Below are 17,121 nucleotides of genomic sequence, written 5' to 3'. Positions count from 1 at the left end.
AGCAAATGACAGAATATCCTGCTTCGAAAAGGCTAAATAGTATTCCATTATGTATTTTGCATTTAAAAAATCTATTTATTGGACTGGGGTGTAGCTCAGTGGTAAAGTACTTGCATAACGTTTGAGGCCCTGGGTTCAATACTCAGCACCACATAGATAATAAAATAAAGGTATTTTTTTAAAAAGTCATTTGTTCATTGATGGCTATTGGGTCATTTCCTTATTTTGACTATTGTGAATAACACCTGTAACAAACATGGGAGTGCAGACATCTCTGCAACATATAGATTTCAGTTCCTTTGGATATATATCCAGAAGTGGGATTGCATGCTGGCTACTGAGCTCCAGGTTTCTCACATCTTAGAGAGGTGGGCACTCTACCATTAAGCCAGTTCTACTTTTAGTTTTTATAGGGACTTCCATATTGTTTTCCAAATGGCTATATCAACTTCCAGTACTGTGTAACAGTTCCTTTTCTCTTTTATTTTTGTGGTACTTGGGACTGAACCCAGGGGTGCTTTACCACTGAGCTATATTCCCAGTCCTATTTATTTTACTTGGAGATAGGGTCTCGCTAAGTTGCTGAGGCTGGACTTGAACTTGGAATCCTCCTGCCTCAGCCTCCCAAGTAGCTGAAATTATAGGTAGGTGCTGCCATGCCCAGCTAAAGTTTCCCTTTTCTAAAGAGCTTAAGACAGGTTGAATACAGTCCTACTTTATCATTAAAAAATGAAATTATATATATGTGTGTCTGTGTGTATATATTCCAGATGTATATGTATATGTATTTATGTATGTATATATACATACACGTATATGTATGTATGTATATATATTCATTCCAGAAAGATTTAAGGTAGCAAAACTGTTACTCTTTATGTTCTGATAGTTTTCAGACCTAGAAATGAGTCATCTCTAGAGCAAATTAAAATGCCGCTTCAAGGCAAAATATTACTACAGTAACAAAAGAAGTTGTAAAATGGAAATTTCAGTACCCTGTAGATCACCTAAATCAAGAGTGTTGGACTGGTAGTATGGCTCAGTGCTAGAAAGCATGCCTAGCATGCATGAGGCTCTAGGTTCAATCCAATACTACAAAAAAAGAATGTGCTAGATACTTATTTTTGCATTCAAGATAGGAATAATGTTAAGAATTTACTCATATAGTTATGTATATGAGTGAGAAAATAAGAATACACACTGGATTCCTTTTCTGATAGGGCTACACATATACAGAAGAAACCCTCATGAGTGACAGACCCTCTCCTTAATTTCTCAAATTTATTTTGAAAGAAAATGACATAATGAAAACTGTTAAGACTAAAGGAGGAAAAAATACTATCACTCAAGGTTCACATATATCCTCACTATTTATAAGAACCTTTCATATATTTTTTGATTCTCAATGACCACCTGTGATGTTTTAGTTATTCTTTCTAATGAGATGTTTTCCCTAATACACTGAAGGAATACACTGAAGGATGCCAAGGAAAGTCTGCCCTTGGACCTAATTTTCATGTATTCAAAGAATAAATAAAAGTTTCTTTTTTTTAATGTTAACTTAGTTTCAGAAATTGTATCAGAAAAATTTCTTTTTCTCAAAGTTCAAGAGACTTCATAGAGAGGATAAGAAATTTCTGAAGTCTACCTTTGGATTCTTTTGGGATTCATTCTGACTAAGCAACATTTTTAGTTGAGAGAAGCGTTTCTTTCTTTTTGTCACACTCTTTGAGAAGCAAATGGGTGTTGATCGTCCAGGTGTAGGTGTTCTGTCAATCAATGCTGGGCTCTTGCCTTTGGAGCCAGGCATATTAGGACTGAAGTTTGCAGAACCTGGAGTCTGTCTCTTTGGTCTCTTGGGGCTGAGTTTGCTTGTAGGAGTAATATGACTGCTCTTCAATGCTGACAGAAAGCTTCTGCTTTTACCCTGATGTTTAACCGTTCTGTTGCATGTTTTACAAGTAATCAACAATACACTTTTGGAGTCTTTATACTTTTTGATTATTTTTGCTTCTTTAAAACTGAGCGTATTACTTCTTGCTTCTCGATTAAGAAGTTTCCATATTTTGGGTGTCAATTTGGCCTTGGGTTTGAGGCGCACTCAAGAGTTATCCAGAACCAATAGCTGGAAACAGTATGGACATGTTTCTTCAAAATTGCTCTTGTCATAAAACTTAGAAGCTTCTGGTTTGTTCTGCTTTTAAAATGAGATGGGTGAGTCGATCAGCCTTAGATCATTCGGAGCGCTGTGCAGAGCGAGGAGAGCAGGGCAACAGGAGCCTAACCCCCAACAGACCGGGGTTCTCCCTACCGTGTGACGAACTGTAGGCCCAGAGGAGATAGCGGGCCTGGCCTGGGCAGCTCTCGAGTAAGCCTCGCGCCGCAGCCTCCAGATAGTGCTTCTGCCTCATCTTCAACGCCGCTTCCTCACCATCCAGACCAAGCGAAAAAAGGGCTATAGGGTTTTTGTAGAGATTTTTAATCAAGTTAAGGAAGGTCTCTCTATTCCTGTTTCATCGTGAATAGGTGGTGTATTTTATCAATTTTTTTTGTACCTATTGATATGAGCATATGATTTTTCTTCTTTAACCTGCTGATGTAACAGACTGTATTAGTTGACTCGTAAATGTTGAACCATTCTTGTATAAATAGCATAAATCCCTCTGGTTATAATGTACAGTTCTTTTTATGCATTGTTGGGTTTAATTTGCCATTATTTTGTTGAAGATTTTTATATCTATATGCATGAGAAATACTGATCTGTACTTTTTCTTTCTTGTAATAGTTTTGTCTGGTTTTGATATCAGGGTGATGCTAGTCTATAAAATGTGTTAAGAAGCAGTTCTTCATCTTCTATTTTCTGGAATAGATTGTAGTGAGCTAGTATCATTTCTCTAACATTCAGTAGAATTCATCAGTGAAACCATCTGGGTCTAAAGCTTTTTGCTTTAGAAGATTATTAATTATTGATCTGCTTTCTTTAATAAGTGCAGATCTGTTCAGATGATTTATTTCTCCTTGTGTGAATATTAGTAGAAATTAGAAATTGGCCCATTTCATCTCAATTATCAAATATGTGGGCATAGAACTCTATTCTTTTATTATCTTTTTACTGTTCATAGCCTAGGTATTGATTTCTGCTTTTTATTGAGATAAAAACTCATAAAACAAAAATTCAACAAAGTATACACTTCAGTAATTTCTAGTATATTCAAAATGTTGTATACCATTTACCACTATCTAATTCTAGAACAACTCCAACACTCCAAAAAGAAACTCTGTACCTACTAGCAGTCATTCCTCTCTCTCCCTATCTTCTGCAATCATCGATTTACTTTCTGTCTCTAAGGAATTGCTTATTCTGGACATTTCATATAAATAGAATCATATATGATGTGGCTTTCTGGATTTTTTCACTCAGCACGTTTCTAGGTTCATCCATGTTGTTGCATGGAATGGTACTTATTCCTTTTTATAACTGGATAGTATTCCATCCTGTGGGAATACCAAGTATTTCCTAAATAAGGACCAACATTCATACTGGGCACATGAGGGAAACTTTCTTCCAACCCAGGCAAAAGAAAAAGATGGGAGACATAAACCAGGTCTGAGTCAAGGGTCCCCTTCTACATGAGAGACAGTAAGAAATGAACCTAGCCTGGAGTTCCCTCTATGATAGAAAAGAATCGTGCTTGAATTTCATAGGCTTAAATAAACTACTGCTACTGTCACCAGCTAACATCCACGATGGAACGACCATGACCTGCCAGGAGCTGTACAGCAGGCACTTGCACGTGGAATGATCCTTCAAGGTGAACAACTTTCATCTCCATTTTACACATCAGGAAACTATGGCTCTGAGAGATAAAGTCACTTTCTGAGGCTCTGCAGCCAGTGAAAGCAAAGATGCTAACTCAGGTCTGCTTAACACCAAAGCCCTGCTCAGCACTCAGGTCACACCAAGAATTCTTAATTGCTCCAGTAGCAGGGCTTACTGACCTTTTTTGTGCCATGGGTCCATTTGGTAGTCTAGAGAAGTCTATAGATCCGTCTTCCAGAATAATATTTTAAATGCATGAAATAAAATATACAAGATTGCCGAGGAAACGAATCACATTGAAGTACAATTATCAAACATTTTAAATACTCAGATTTATGAAGTAGTGATATATGTTCCTCTGATTAACACATTAAATAATAAAACCCAGCAGCAAGTCTAATTAATATCATCACACTGAAGTATTAAAAAGCACAAATGACACTTGAGTACCTGCAACCAGTGTAAAGTGGTACGAATACATCTGGATTTCAGTTGGTGACAGAGGCACAGGTGCTACAGATATGACTGTGGTTTGTTGCCTACGTTCATAATGGAAGGAAATGCTAAACTTCAGTTAGAAGTGAGTGAAAATAATGATGTCACATGTCTCCCAGTCAGGTTCACAAGCCTCTGGGTGAGAACCTCTGCTCCCCAGAAGTGGTGTAACCCAGAGAAATGGACATGAGAGCCAGGAGAAGAGGGAGGCCCCTTCCCTCTCCAGAGCCTGCATCCAGGAATCCTGGTGTGAGAGGGAGCCACCTTCCTGTCCCCTCTCCTTCCCCAGTCCAGAGTTCCAAACTCCTTGAATATAGTATGTTTCAATTTTCATGCTGGTCCCTCGTCTCAGCTTAGTCTTACACATCATATTCTCATTCTCTCTCTCTCTCTCTCTCTCTCTCTCTCTCTCTCTCTCTCTCTTTCTCTCTCTTCTCTCTTTCTCTCTCTTCTCTCTCTCTTTCTCGACAGTTTAATTCCTTTTCAAAACCACACCCCCAGAGAGATGTGGGGAGTTTCTAATCTCTCATATCAGACTTCTTGAATGACTTCAGAAGGGCATCCCCTAAGCCTGGTTCCCCTGGGAGAAAGGGCCAGCTGAAGGGGTGGAGCGAAGCCCCTAGCAGTGAATAAAAACCCAGGGGTGACGCACAGCAGCAGGAAGCGGGGGCTGCAGGGCAAGCAGCTCCGGCAAAAGAACCTGTAAGCCACTGCCCTTCTCACCTTCTGGGGCTGTGTGCTTCAGGAGCAAATGCTGGGTTAAGCCATATAATCTCTCTAGACCTCAGTGTCTTCAGTCATAAAATGGGAAGATGGGCCTTTCCACAGTGGCGCGTAATGAGGTAGGGTGTAGCAGCCAAACCCAGAGGTCACCCCTGACCAGATCAAATCCAGAAAATGTCACAAGCAGCTCCATGAAGCAGCAGCCCTTTCTGGCACCTTCCTAAAGATCCAGGGCACAATGACCTCTGGTCTCATCTGCTGCCTGCATTTTGGAGACACATCCAGGGAGGGGGCAGAACCAGTGCTTGGACGCAGCCCACATCCTCTGCTTTCTCTTCCTCCCCTTTATTCAGGGACCCTAGGAGAGTCTTCCTCCCCTCTCAGCCTCAGTGTCCCCATGGCCCAGGGACGTGTTAAGGGCCCCTCCAGCTCCTGCCTAATGAAGCAGGAATGAAGGACTTGCATCATCCCCCGCCCTCCAGTGTCAGTGGCAGGATAGTAGGAGCCTCTCCAGCTGTCCCATCAGGTCCATGTGAGCAGGGACCACTTTGCTTCTAGTCTAACTGACAGAGGGGTGAGGGGTGAAGATAGGGCTGGGGAGGGGAGGCGGGAAGCCAGACTCCATGGAAACACCCACCCAAAGAATCCTACATCACCTTGTTTCCAAGGTTCCCCGACTATAGTTGGGGGAGGAAGCAGCAGCAGCCAAGAAGGAGAGAAGAAAGAGGATGTAGACAGGGAAGGAGTGACAGAGGGTGGCTTGAAGAACAAGATTGAGCAGAAATACTCTTCAGACATCCTGAGACTGATGTAGATGAAAGGAACTCAAAAACAAAAACAAAAAAGTAAAAATGTACACCAGCAGCCCCAAGGTTTCCTGTTTTTCTAACAATCGCCGATGATTTCCAAGAAAAGCAAGCTGTTCTGCACTTGGCCCAGGGCACAGCCGCAGAATTTGCACATCTGGCCTGTGCTTCGAGAGCAGCCCGCACAGCACCAGGGCACAGGATGTGGCAGAGCAGCCCCAAGGGTCTGTAACTCGAGGATCTCAAGAGAAGCATGGCCAGGAGCCCTCCAGGGAACAACCAGCTGTAGCCATTCCTGCTGCCTGCAGCCTAGAGGCAGTAGCTTGTACTATCTAGCAGCCAGTTCATCCTACAGCCTCCTTAAATCCATCCTGCTGCACTGATGCAAGTGTCCATATGCAACCAGTAAGACAGAGAAAATACAAAGATCCCCCTATCTTTAGAGAACCCCCTGGAGGGTTTATGTGTATGGGCTTCCCGTGCCTTTCTGGATTCTCTGAGAATTTCCAGTCAGAAGGGCACTGGCAGGAGGACTCTAGGGAGCACAGTGGGACCAGGTTTCCTTGGAAACAGGGAACTGACAGCTCAAGTGGAGGCAAGGTCACCCTGCAGGCTCTCCATAAGGGACCCCCATCCTGCTCTGTCTCCAGCTTCTCTGCCTATTGTGGCACAGGATCTCACAGAGTCCAGGGCTCTTTCAGAAGCCCCTGGAGGGATGGGGAGGGGCTGAAGATTAATCTAATGAGCTCAGGACCTCCAGCCTCCCCAGGAAACCACACCCTGCCCCTCCCTGCCTGACCCCACCCAGAAATACACAGTTGACCCTTGGAGAGCCCTCCCTGTCACCATCCCTGCCTTCTCTCTCTTCTGTCCACATAGAGCCTCCAATGTCACTGACCCTGGGAAAACATGCCACCTTTCAGGCCTGGGTGCTTCACCTCTTCACTCCTTTGGGTTGCGGGCATTTCAGGTCTGGGCAAGAGTAGCCTGCAGCCCTCTCTTGCCCTGACAGAGGCCGGCTGCGGGGAGTCTCAGGTGGAAGGAAGGAGAAAGACAGGAGAAAGTCTTGAAGCCTTCTTCTCCCTTCAGCCTTATTGCTATTTGGCAGCTACCATAGCTGGGCAGACCAATACTCACGTCAAAGACATACACACACATGCACACATATACACACATACACTTTGCTGAACCATCTGAATGGCAGTGGCAGGTTTGCAGCCATTTCAACACATCCCTCGCGAATAGTCATGTGTTGATTTGTGACGAGATACAGTCTGGGAAATGTGTCCTTGTGCAGTTTTTTCCTGGCCCAAACACCACGGAGTACACTGATACAAACACAAGATGCATGAGGCTGCTGCAGGCACCACATGACACTGTCTCACAGGAAACCTTAAGAAGGTATATGTTCTAGGGGCTGGGGAGATAGCTCAGTTGGTAGAGTGCTTGCCTTGTAAGCACAAGGCCCTGGGTTTGATCCCCAGCACCCCCCCCCCCAAAAAAAAGAAGGTATATGTTCTAAAATAATGACAATAAGTTTAGAAACATAGTCACTTATTGTCATTATCAAGTATGATGTACTGTATATAATTATACCCGCTATCCTTTCAATGACTGGCAGGACCACAGGTTTCCTACACCAGCATCAAATACACAAGTAATGTGTTGTGCTTACAATGCTATTTCACTACAATGTCACTAGGCCATAAGAATATTTCAGCTCCAGTATAATCTTATGGGACTACTGTCATATATGTGTTCCATCATTGAAATGTTGTTATGCAGTACATGTCTGTATTAGATTGAAACATTTTAACCATGATAAGATACTGGAGAAGTCACATGTTCAATCTAATACTTTAGCACACATCTCTTAAATCCAAGGACATCCCCTAACCTGACCATATGGTTATGACATCTAGCAAACTAAAAATAACTCTACAACATTTTCTGCTGTGTCCCAGAACACACTTCTGCTGATACCTGGTCCATGTCTGACTACACACCAGCCCCACTCCTCAGGGACCTCACCTGGAAAGGGGGCACACTGGATTAATTTATGAATTAAATTCCTTCAGACACTAACATTTCATGATTTTATTCTAGAATGTTGAAGTGGTGTTTTTCCTTCCCCTGGGGAATAGCGGGTAGGAGCATGGTCTCTATTTGACATGGGAATATGAGACCACTCTTGAGTCCAACCCTACTCACCATACCTGTCTCCAGGCATCAAAGGCACCAGGCCAGGGCAGGAACATGGGTGATCCTAAGAGAAGTACTAGGACGGTTCCTCAGTGTTAGGGTTTACATATGGAGTGTCCCCCCCAAATTTCTATGTTAATGCAGGAATTTTTAGAGGTGAAATGATTGGACTGTGGTAGTTAACGTAATTAGTTCGTCCTAGTTTGAATGAACTAACTGGCTGTAGGCAGGTAGGGCATGGCTGGAGGAGGTGGGTCACTGGATGTTCTCTGGAAGGGATCCTCTTCCCTCTGACCCTGTCTCTTTTCTCTCTCTGCTTCCTGGCCACCATGAGCTGAGTGGTTTTCCTTCACTGTGCCCTTCCATCATGATGCGCTGCCTCACCTTGGGCCGAGAGCATTGGAGTCTGCCACCGTGGACTAAACCTCTGAAACCATGAGCCCCAAATAAACTTTTCTTCCTCTACATTGCTGTTCTCAGGTGTTTTGATTACAACAACAAAAAGTTGACTAACACACTCAGGCTCCTCAAACACAACATTGGAGCATTTGATCAGACACCAGCTCCACAGGATTCTACCCCAACATATCAACAGGTCTCTCCTCAGGAAAACAGAAGGCACATTATAAGTCTGTGGTTCCCAAAGGTGATCCTGATGGTAGCTCCCACCCCACATCTCCTTCTACCATATAGCATCACCACTCCTCAAGGAGTGGAGTCTAATTCCCCTCCCCTTACACCTAGGTAGGCCCAGGACTGCTTCAATCAACAGACTACAGTGGAAGTGACACCATGTGGCTTCCAAGGATGGGTCAGGAAAGGCAACACAGTACCTGGCGCTTTGAATCACGGTGCCAGGAAACCGACTGTGCGTCTGGAGGCTGCCACGACGTGAGGAAGCCCAAACCATGTGCAGAGGCCACGTGTTGGCACTCTGGTTTACAGTTGTGGTCCCCAGTTGTTTGCATCTTATCAGCGGAGGCCCAGGTACTGTTGAACACACACATGCCAACCCCATTGTGCCCAACCCAGATTCTTCATCCACAGAATCCATGAGCATAATAAAATGCCTCATTCTACTACATCATATGAAGTTTGTTTCACAGTAATCAGCATCTGGGTCAAATATAGCTGGCGTAGGCCCCACCCTGACAGAGACTAAGCCACGTGTCCAGAAGCCACTGGACCCATGGGTTCAGAAAAATCCAGAAAGAAAAGCTAGAAAGAGAGTGCCATGCATAACCAGGCATCTAAGATAGTCACAGCAATTCAGAGGTGAAAGTTTCCCTGAGAGGCTGTCCAAACTGTTTATTTACTCAAATAAAAACCTTTCTTATCTAATGAATATGACAAGAAAATTTGCTGGATGCTGTGGTAGATACAAAGATGACTAATACACTGTCCTTCATTTCAAGTACTGAGCTTCAGTGAGGCCAGCATGAAAATTACCACATTCTGAGGACTAGAATGATCACAGCAGCACACCAGACACCCTTCTGCCCCAGGACCTTTGTGCTGCTACTCCTCTGCAGGGAGGGCTTTCTTTCCAGATGTCTGCTTGGTTCACTCCCTCTCCTCTTTCCAGTTCAATGTTGTGTTCTTAACAAGCTCTGGCAAATCCTGTCTCCAGCACAGCCTTCCTTACTTTTTTCTACATCCTCGTCACCAACTGACATGCTAGACATTTCACTGTTACTATACTTCCTGTCTGCCTCTCACCAGCAGCCCCCTTCGAGCGTAAGCTCCGTGAGGGCTTAGAAGAGTGCCTGGCACACGTTGCTGAGCGAATGCGGGAGTGAGAAAACGCAAGAGGTTCAAAGGAAGACCCAAGGAAAGAGAAGCGCGTGGGAACTGAGGTCTGCATGCTGCTTTTCTCACATGGCTCATGAAGTTGACCCTGAGCCACAGTCTAGGGAAGGCAGAAGCTTTGCCTCAAGGGCAGCTGACAGGCCCGTGAAGTTAAGCTCAGGCCCTTAGACTAATCCTTGTCCCCTAATCCTCTCACATCTTGGAGAGTCACTGAAAACTATGGAAACTACTCTTCTATCTTCTGTTTTTAATTCTTACCAATTAGAATGGCAGGTGTGTAAAACAGAAGTGAGCAGAATCAGGAAGAAAAGGACTACATCACCTCAAAGTGTAGTCATCATGGAAGAAAATGTTGGATATAGTCAGACCAAGTCATAGATTTCAAAGAAGCAGGTTTTCAAGAAGTCAGGAATCAGAGAGCTTGGTTTACCAGAAAAAGAAAACTGAAAATTAAAATCTGATGGTGCAGTCATGGAGTGTCTCAGGAAGGAAAGAAGGGGGACCTTAAAGGGGCCAGTGGGACTTTTTAGCATGTATGTAAAGATGGAAGTCAGGCCCCCAAATAAGGATGGATATTAGGACCAGGCACAGTGCTGCACGCCTGTAATCCCAGCAGTTCAGGAGGTTGAGGCAGGAGGATTACAGGTTCAAACCTAGCCTCAGCAATTTGCAAGGCCCTAAGCAACTTGGTGAGACCCTCTTTTTAAAGAAAATATTTAAAAGGGCTGGGGATGTGTCTCAGTGGTTGAGTGCCCCTAGGTTCAATCCCTGGTACCAAAAAAAAAAGGATATTAAAAGCTGGGTATGGTGGTGCACCCCTGTAATCCTGCAATTTGGGAGATTGAGGCAGGAGGACTGTAAGTTTGAGGCCAGTGTCAGCAACTTAGCAAGACCCTGTCCCAAAATAAAAAATAAAAAAGCTGGGCATATATCTCAGTGGTAGAGTGACCAGTGACCCTAGGTTCAATCCCCAGTAACAACTACAACAAGAAAAAGGATACTAAAGAGTGACAGTGAAGATGTCACAAATGTCACAAGAGCAAGACTTGAGAAACGCAGGAAGATATTCAAAAAGCCCACAAAGTTATTTTCAGAACCCAATCAGAAGTATGCATTCCCTTAGTATCTATTCCCTGTCTGTAATATGTTTCTTGTTTCATCTGAAAACTTTTCATAGTATTTAATAGTCTTCTTCCTCTAGGTCCTTTTTTCTTCAGCCATTAAAATTAAACCAAACTTTGGAATATGATGATCATGTTAGATAAGAGGACTTTATTTTTTCCACTAGTAAGTAGAGATGATAATTTACAAGAGTAAATTACAAATTTTACAATTTACAAGAGTAAATTACAAAATTTACAAGAGTAAATTTTGGAGAGTGCTTTTACAATTATCTTTTATCATAATACCCAGGTTGGTAAACCAAATGTTTTCCTTGGTAGAAATTTCATCAGATAAGAGGCTTCCTTCTGTTTCTGATGCGAAGATTTCTCTTCATTCAGATCAGTAGGGAGATAGAGTATTCGCTCTGTAGAAACATGGAAGCCCACCTTCACACTGAATTCACTCACATATTTATGGTCATTAATCAGAGTATGTGATTCCAGATGTCTGAGAGAAAGCAGGGCTCTCTTGCCATTGTCCTTTATCATTTTTCTCAAAAAGAATGGTTAACTCACTGGAAAGTATGGACCCAAGATGGTGTATTCAGTCGACAGAAAATATGTGTTAAAGATCTATGATTCAAGGGACTTCACTAGGCACTAGGACCCCGGAATCTCCTGGAGCCCACTGTCGGGGGAAGATGGACCCTGAACAGTCACCACACAAAGCCTTAGTAGCAACAGCAACAACAACAAAAAAAAATTTTTAAAGATAGACAACCCAATGGCAAAATGGGCAAAAGACTTTTAACAGACACCTTGTGAAAGAAGATAAATGGCCACTAAATATATGAAGAGGAGCTCAATTTCATGAGTCATAAAGGAAATGCAAATTAAAACCACAATGTGACACCACTACACACCTACCAGAACAGCTACAGTGAAGAAGATGGAAAACACAGAGTGTTTGTGAGGATCTGAGGCAATGAGAATCCTCACGATGGCTGACGGGAGCCCAAGTGGATGCAAACACTTTTCAAAAGGAAAACCATTCAACAGTCCCAACGCAAGCTCACCTGTGCCGGCCCCGTGACCCAGCATTTTGTCTCACAGGTACATGCCCCAAAAGCTCCCATGCCAGAAGGCACCAAGGAGCAGCATCCAAAACAACATTCGGGCTAGAAATGACACAACAGGTTAGGTGTCCCATGGAGGTTGGTACAGGACAGGTGCAAAAGGAACGCAGAGGAGGGAGGGTGTAAAGTGGAAGAGCTTCTTTAAAAAGGTAACTCCTGAGAAATCCTCAGAAAGGCAGAGATTCCCTGGTTGAGATTCAACATGGTGGTCAAAACGGTGGAGGCAGGAGGCAGGAGACAATGCACATCCTTTAGGGGGACTGCCAAGAGTTCAGCCCCTGGAGCATGAAGTATACTGTGGGGCATGCTGGGAGATGAAGCTGCATGGCTGAAGTGGCAGATTGTGAAGGACTATGAGGCCAAGCTAAGTGCTTACAGGCCTACACAAGGGCTGTGTACACTGAGCTGGTGAATGACTTTGGTCTTGGGATTTAGGGATTTAGAGAATCAGACCAGCCATGGAGTCAGAGGTAGACTGGGAGAGAAGGGTCTGATACAACAGGATCTGAAGTCTTGTTTAGAGTGCGTGTGTGCCTATGTGTGTGTGTGTGTGTGCGTGTGTGTGGTGCTGGGGATAGAACACAGGGCCTTGGACATGCTAGGCAAGTACTCTACCGTTGAGCTATACCCCCCGCCCTGGCTGAGTTTTGGATTACAGATGAGGATAAATGCATCTCAGAGTCATAAAGAAACTTGGGGTTATGAAAGGGAACTGCTACTGTTAACCTTTGTAGAATTGGAGAAAATGAAATATGTGTAACAGAATGAGACAGAGACAAATTAGAAAAGGTTGTCCTCATTGGGGGGGACAGAAAAAGAGTAGAATCCTGGAAATTGTCTCACTGAATGCACGAGTCCCCTAGTAATGTCCTCTACACATCATTATGAGGCAGTTCGTGAGCACTAAGGAAGGGAGCCAGGTACTGCCAGTGGTTAGAAGGGATTATGGAGTCAAAAATCCCTTTCCCCTTGCCTTCTCTTGCTAGCTGGAATGCCATTATGATGGCAACTGCTAAAGCAGCTAGCATGGACCGTGAGATGAGATCCACACATTGAGGAAGACAGAGCAACAAGACAGAAGGAACCTCTGAGGTTATCCTATAAAGTCTGGATCACTTAGACTGTTATAGGAGAGAAATAAAATTATAAATTGTTTAAGCCACTAGTATTTGGGACATCTCCAATACAACAGACAAACCAATATGGTAATTAATATTTCAGTCAATGCTGATTTGTCTAGTAAGTGAGATTATATTGCTATTGGTCTATTGCTGTCACTTAGCTACAGTTGGTGGATTCCCCCCACCAAATTTGTAGAGTATGTTTTATGGTCTGACCTTAAATAGGGACTACATGATGTACCTAAAATTCCCTCATAAAAGCTGCAGGCATCCTCCAAAGAGGCAGTGTACTTTATGCACACAGATTGCACCACTCTGTATCCTACTGGAGAAGGAGCAGCAGCCAAGATTGCGTTATTTAAATACCTGACATTGGTGCACACTGGGTTAGATAATACTGAAGCCATTCAAGGCGAGGGAGTTCTGTTTTACTAAACTAGAGATCATCTCTTACTACTGGTCACTAAGAAGGTACCAGAAGAATAAATTATGGGCATTATAAAACTTTCCCACCTGAAACAAGATCCAAAGATTTTGTGGAATTAATGTTCCCACTTTCATCTACTGAGCAGGCCTCAGGAGTAAGAGAGCCAGTGAGAAGCAATTCCCCCATCTTTGAAAATGCAGGATGGGTGTGGGGAGGAGAGCAGATGGGATTCTGAGGGAACTGAGTTCTGGACCCAAAGTGGAATTGTAGCCAATGTCCCATGAATCTCATGGCCCCAACCCAAGACCTTCCACATCCCCTAGAGAAGAACCTTGATAGGAAGCCCATAAGGCTGAGCCTTGACCTACAAGAGGTGTTCTCCAGCAGCTACACCACCTCAGAGGAAAATGTCAGACTGTGATAGCATGGTGCTTTGAGCCAAGGGGGAAAAAATAAAAGGAATGGGGAATTGTGGGTAACTCCTTCCTTATTCATTGCCTTAGTACACGGTCCAGAATTGAGGGCTTGCTTCCATCAGCTCCCACAAGTCTCCACCACTTGTACCTTCTAGAACAATCTCTGACCCAACCCCCAAACCCCTCATCTGCCTTGGGCCTGAGCTTAGCCTCACGAGTTCAGAAATGTGTGTTCTTGACACCTACAGAAGGCGAGGCCTTGTTCAACTCCCCCTCTCATCGCCCACCTCCACCTTCACGCTGACCTCCACCTTCCTCAAGGAAATTTTTATTATCAAATTCTTTAAACTGCCACACCCTTACTAGTAATTTTTTTTTCTTCTTGACACTTGGTAGCAAACCTCCTCACACAAACCACTATATTCACATAATGGCTAATGTGTCACTGTCATAGAGGCCTCTGTACCCTAGCCCTGTGGTTGGGCAGTTCCCCATTCTTTCTCCAATGGGCTCAGAGAAAGACTGTACCACAGACATCAACCTCAGAGCTTCAAAAGTCTGCAGTTGGGTGGGCCCCATGTTTTTATTACCCATTTACTAAATAGAAATGGAATATGGAGAATGTTTCTCTCCCAAGTCCAAGAGACCCCAAGGCACCTGCCAAGAAGAACCTGCCAACACCTCTTCAGACATGTGCACCAGGGCCCTGGACACATCATCTTCTTATGAGGGACATGGCAATGGTTCCAGACCGACAGGTGGGTGCCTCACAGCTGCCACAACCCTCTGAGGAGGCAGGGAGGCTAGTATCATTTATCAGATAAGCATGGAAAGGGGTGTCACTCTCCATCCAGGGGACCTCCAAATCAGATTGGAAGGTTCTCTCTAGGGAGTTCCTTCCCCGCTCACTCCTTCCGGCAGAAAGCCCTTTTTCTTCTCCAGAGCATAACTCCTTTTCAAAACCAGGAAAAAGAAAAAGAAAGAAAAGGGGGAAATAAAGAACCTTCTATTGCTTACTCTAACCCCTGCTTGAAGTGAGAAAATTAAGTCTTTTTTTCTTTCTTTCTTTGTTCTAAAGGGTTCCACATTAAACTGAAGGGCCACATCTGTGAAAAATGCTTTGCATTTTTATAAGATGTAAAGTATAATATGCAAATTAATCATAGTTATTAGTAATACTTTATCTGCTTCCAATTTAAAAATCTGTATTCTATATCTCCTTGACCTCCTCCAGAGTCAAAGGCCAGTCACTGCACCCCCTCCCAATGATGTTCAAAGAATCCCCAGAAATGCCCTCCCCAACAATTACTGTCCCCCTGAAAACACAGCTCCTGATTGCTCCACAGCCTGCGGGACAGGCAGGACAGGAAGCCCCTCGGCCTTGTAAACACCGTGTTGCAAGAACACTTCCCCAGGCTCCTGGGTAGAAGCTGTCACCAGACAGGGAGTGGCTTGTCAGGGGGAGGTTCCCTAGGGCTTCCCCTGCTCTCAGACTTAGAGAACTGTTTGTCTTAACACTGAGTAAATTGAAGAGTGGTAAAAAAATGGATCCCCAAAGAGAGGCGGGGTCTCAGCATCTGGGGCTTGGTAGAGGCTTGCGGGGTCCAAAGCAGCTAGAGGAGGTTGTCTAATTTGTTCTCTTACTAGAAAGTAAAGACGTAGGTGTCTGTGTTCCTTCAGATGCCCACAGAAGGCCAGAAACCTATCTGGAGGGTGTAATCCCTGAGGAGAGAAAGATTAGACCTCACAAAGATCTCAGCCCAGTCTGTCTGCCAGATCATCAGCCACCCAAGGCTAAGGCCCAGGTGTCCTCCATACTGGCTGTCCCATCAGGTGGGCATTCATTCAGCAAATACTGACTGAATACCTCCAGGGGCTGTCCCTTGTGAGTCACTGGGGAGTCCACGCTGAACAAAATGCTTGGAAAGTTTTCCTCATCAGAAGAGAGTAAGATGCAAGAATACAAGTTAGGTCTTAGGGAAACTGTGTCAGGCAGTCTGCTGGAAGAGAGGATGAAGATTCTCAGAGAATGGAGTTGGACTTGAACCCTGAACACAAGACCAAGGACTCTGGACTTCCCCTGTGTGCTGAGATGCCATAGGAGTCTTCTGAGCATGTTAACAGTCTCCCTAAGAATCTCCTAGTGGAACAAGGAAGAGCCTCTGGCCCTGAAGACCCAGCTGCAGGTGTACAGTAAAGAGAGCTGAACTGAATGGCAGAGAGAACAATGAGGAAGTGAGAAACACAAGAACCATGGCTATAGGAAGCACCATCGCAACTGGCTAGAGAGTGGAGAACAAGGAAGACGCAGGGCAGACTTGGAGATGAGGCTGAGCTTTCAGGACTGGAGTCCCAATACAGCAGAGACCAGAAATGCGGAAGTCTGCAGAGGAAGCCCGGCTTGCAGAGAGAGTCAGGCCTCATTGGTATGCTTGCATTGAAATGGGACATCCAGGTGAAAATAACCAGCCTTCCTTGGAGGTAAGGGTCTGGTTGAGGGGGAGAAGCAAAGCCAGGGATGGTGAGAAGAGGAGCCAACAGAGGAAAGGAAGTGGGCATGGTAAGAGGGAAAGCTCCACTCAGGTGAGAGTGCATCAAATGCAGGTTGGACAGAGGCCATTGGAATATGCCAGCAAAAAGCCACAGCGACTTGCAAGGAAGCCCTCCAATAGAGAACTGTGGGTTGAAGAGAGGGATTGCCGCCGCTGTGCTCCGAACAGGGACTCACAGTCACAGGGAGTTCTGTCATGGGTCAGGGGGCGGCACCAGGAGGGAAGGAGCAGGACCCCTCTCTGCTCGGTTCATCAGAGCAGCTCCTACAAGGGTGCTCCCAGAGAGCAGGCTTTGGAAACTTCCCAGAGGCCAGGATCATAGAATTCGTTTGGTCCTGGAGGTAACAGGCTCAGAAAAATGAGGCGGTAATTAGGGACAAGGATTAGAGGTCACATCTCCTATTCCCTCCCTGAGCCTGGACATCACACCACAGCCTCCTGTGTTCTCTCAAGTATAGTAACAGGCCAACAAGAGCTCTGAGCTTCTAGTTTTCTCAAAATGAAACTCCCA

General features: G+C 44.5%; 1 protein-coding gene and 1 pseudogene across 3 annotated transcripts in view; both read right to left on the bottom strand.

Annotated features, from left to right (window-relative positions):
* PIK3R5 (phosphoinositide-3-kinase regulatory subunit 5) overlaps positions 1 to 17,121 on the bottom strand; it is a 74,639-nt gene that overhangs the window by 48,454 nt on the left and 9,064 nt on the right. The window lies entirely within an intron of this gene.
* LOC306657901 (UPF0711 protein C18orf21 homolog) lies at positions 1,475 to 2,448 on the bottom strand (annotated as a pseudogene). Its single transcript has 2 exons — positions 2,312 to 2,448; positions 1,475 to 2,184 (listed from the first exon to the last, which is right to left on the bottom strand). The product of its transcript is annotated as a UPF0711 protein C18orf21 homolog (transcript).

This window comes from Sciurus vulgaris (genome assembly GCF_902686455.1).
Source record: "Sciurus vulgaris genome assembly, chromosome: 3".
In the NCBI taxonomy this organism is placed as follows: Eukaryota; Metazoa; Chordata; class Mammalia; order Rodentia; family Sciuridae; genus Sciurus; species Sciurus vulgaris.
The sequence above is the reverse complement of the archived record's forward strand: the minus strand, read 5'-3'. Positions and strand labels throughout refer to the sequence as shown.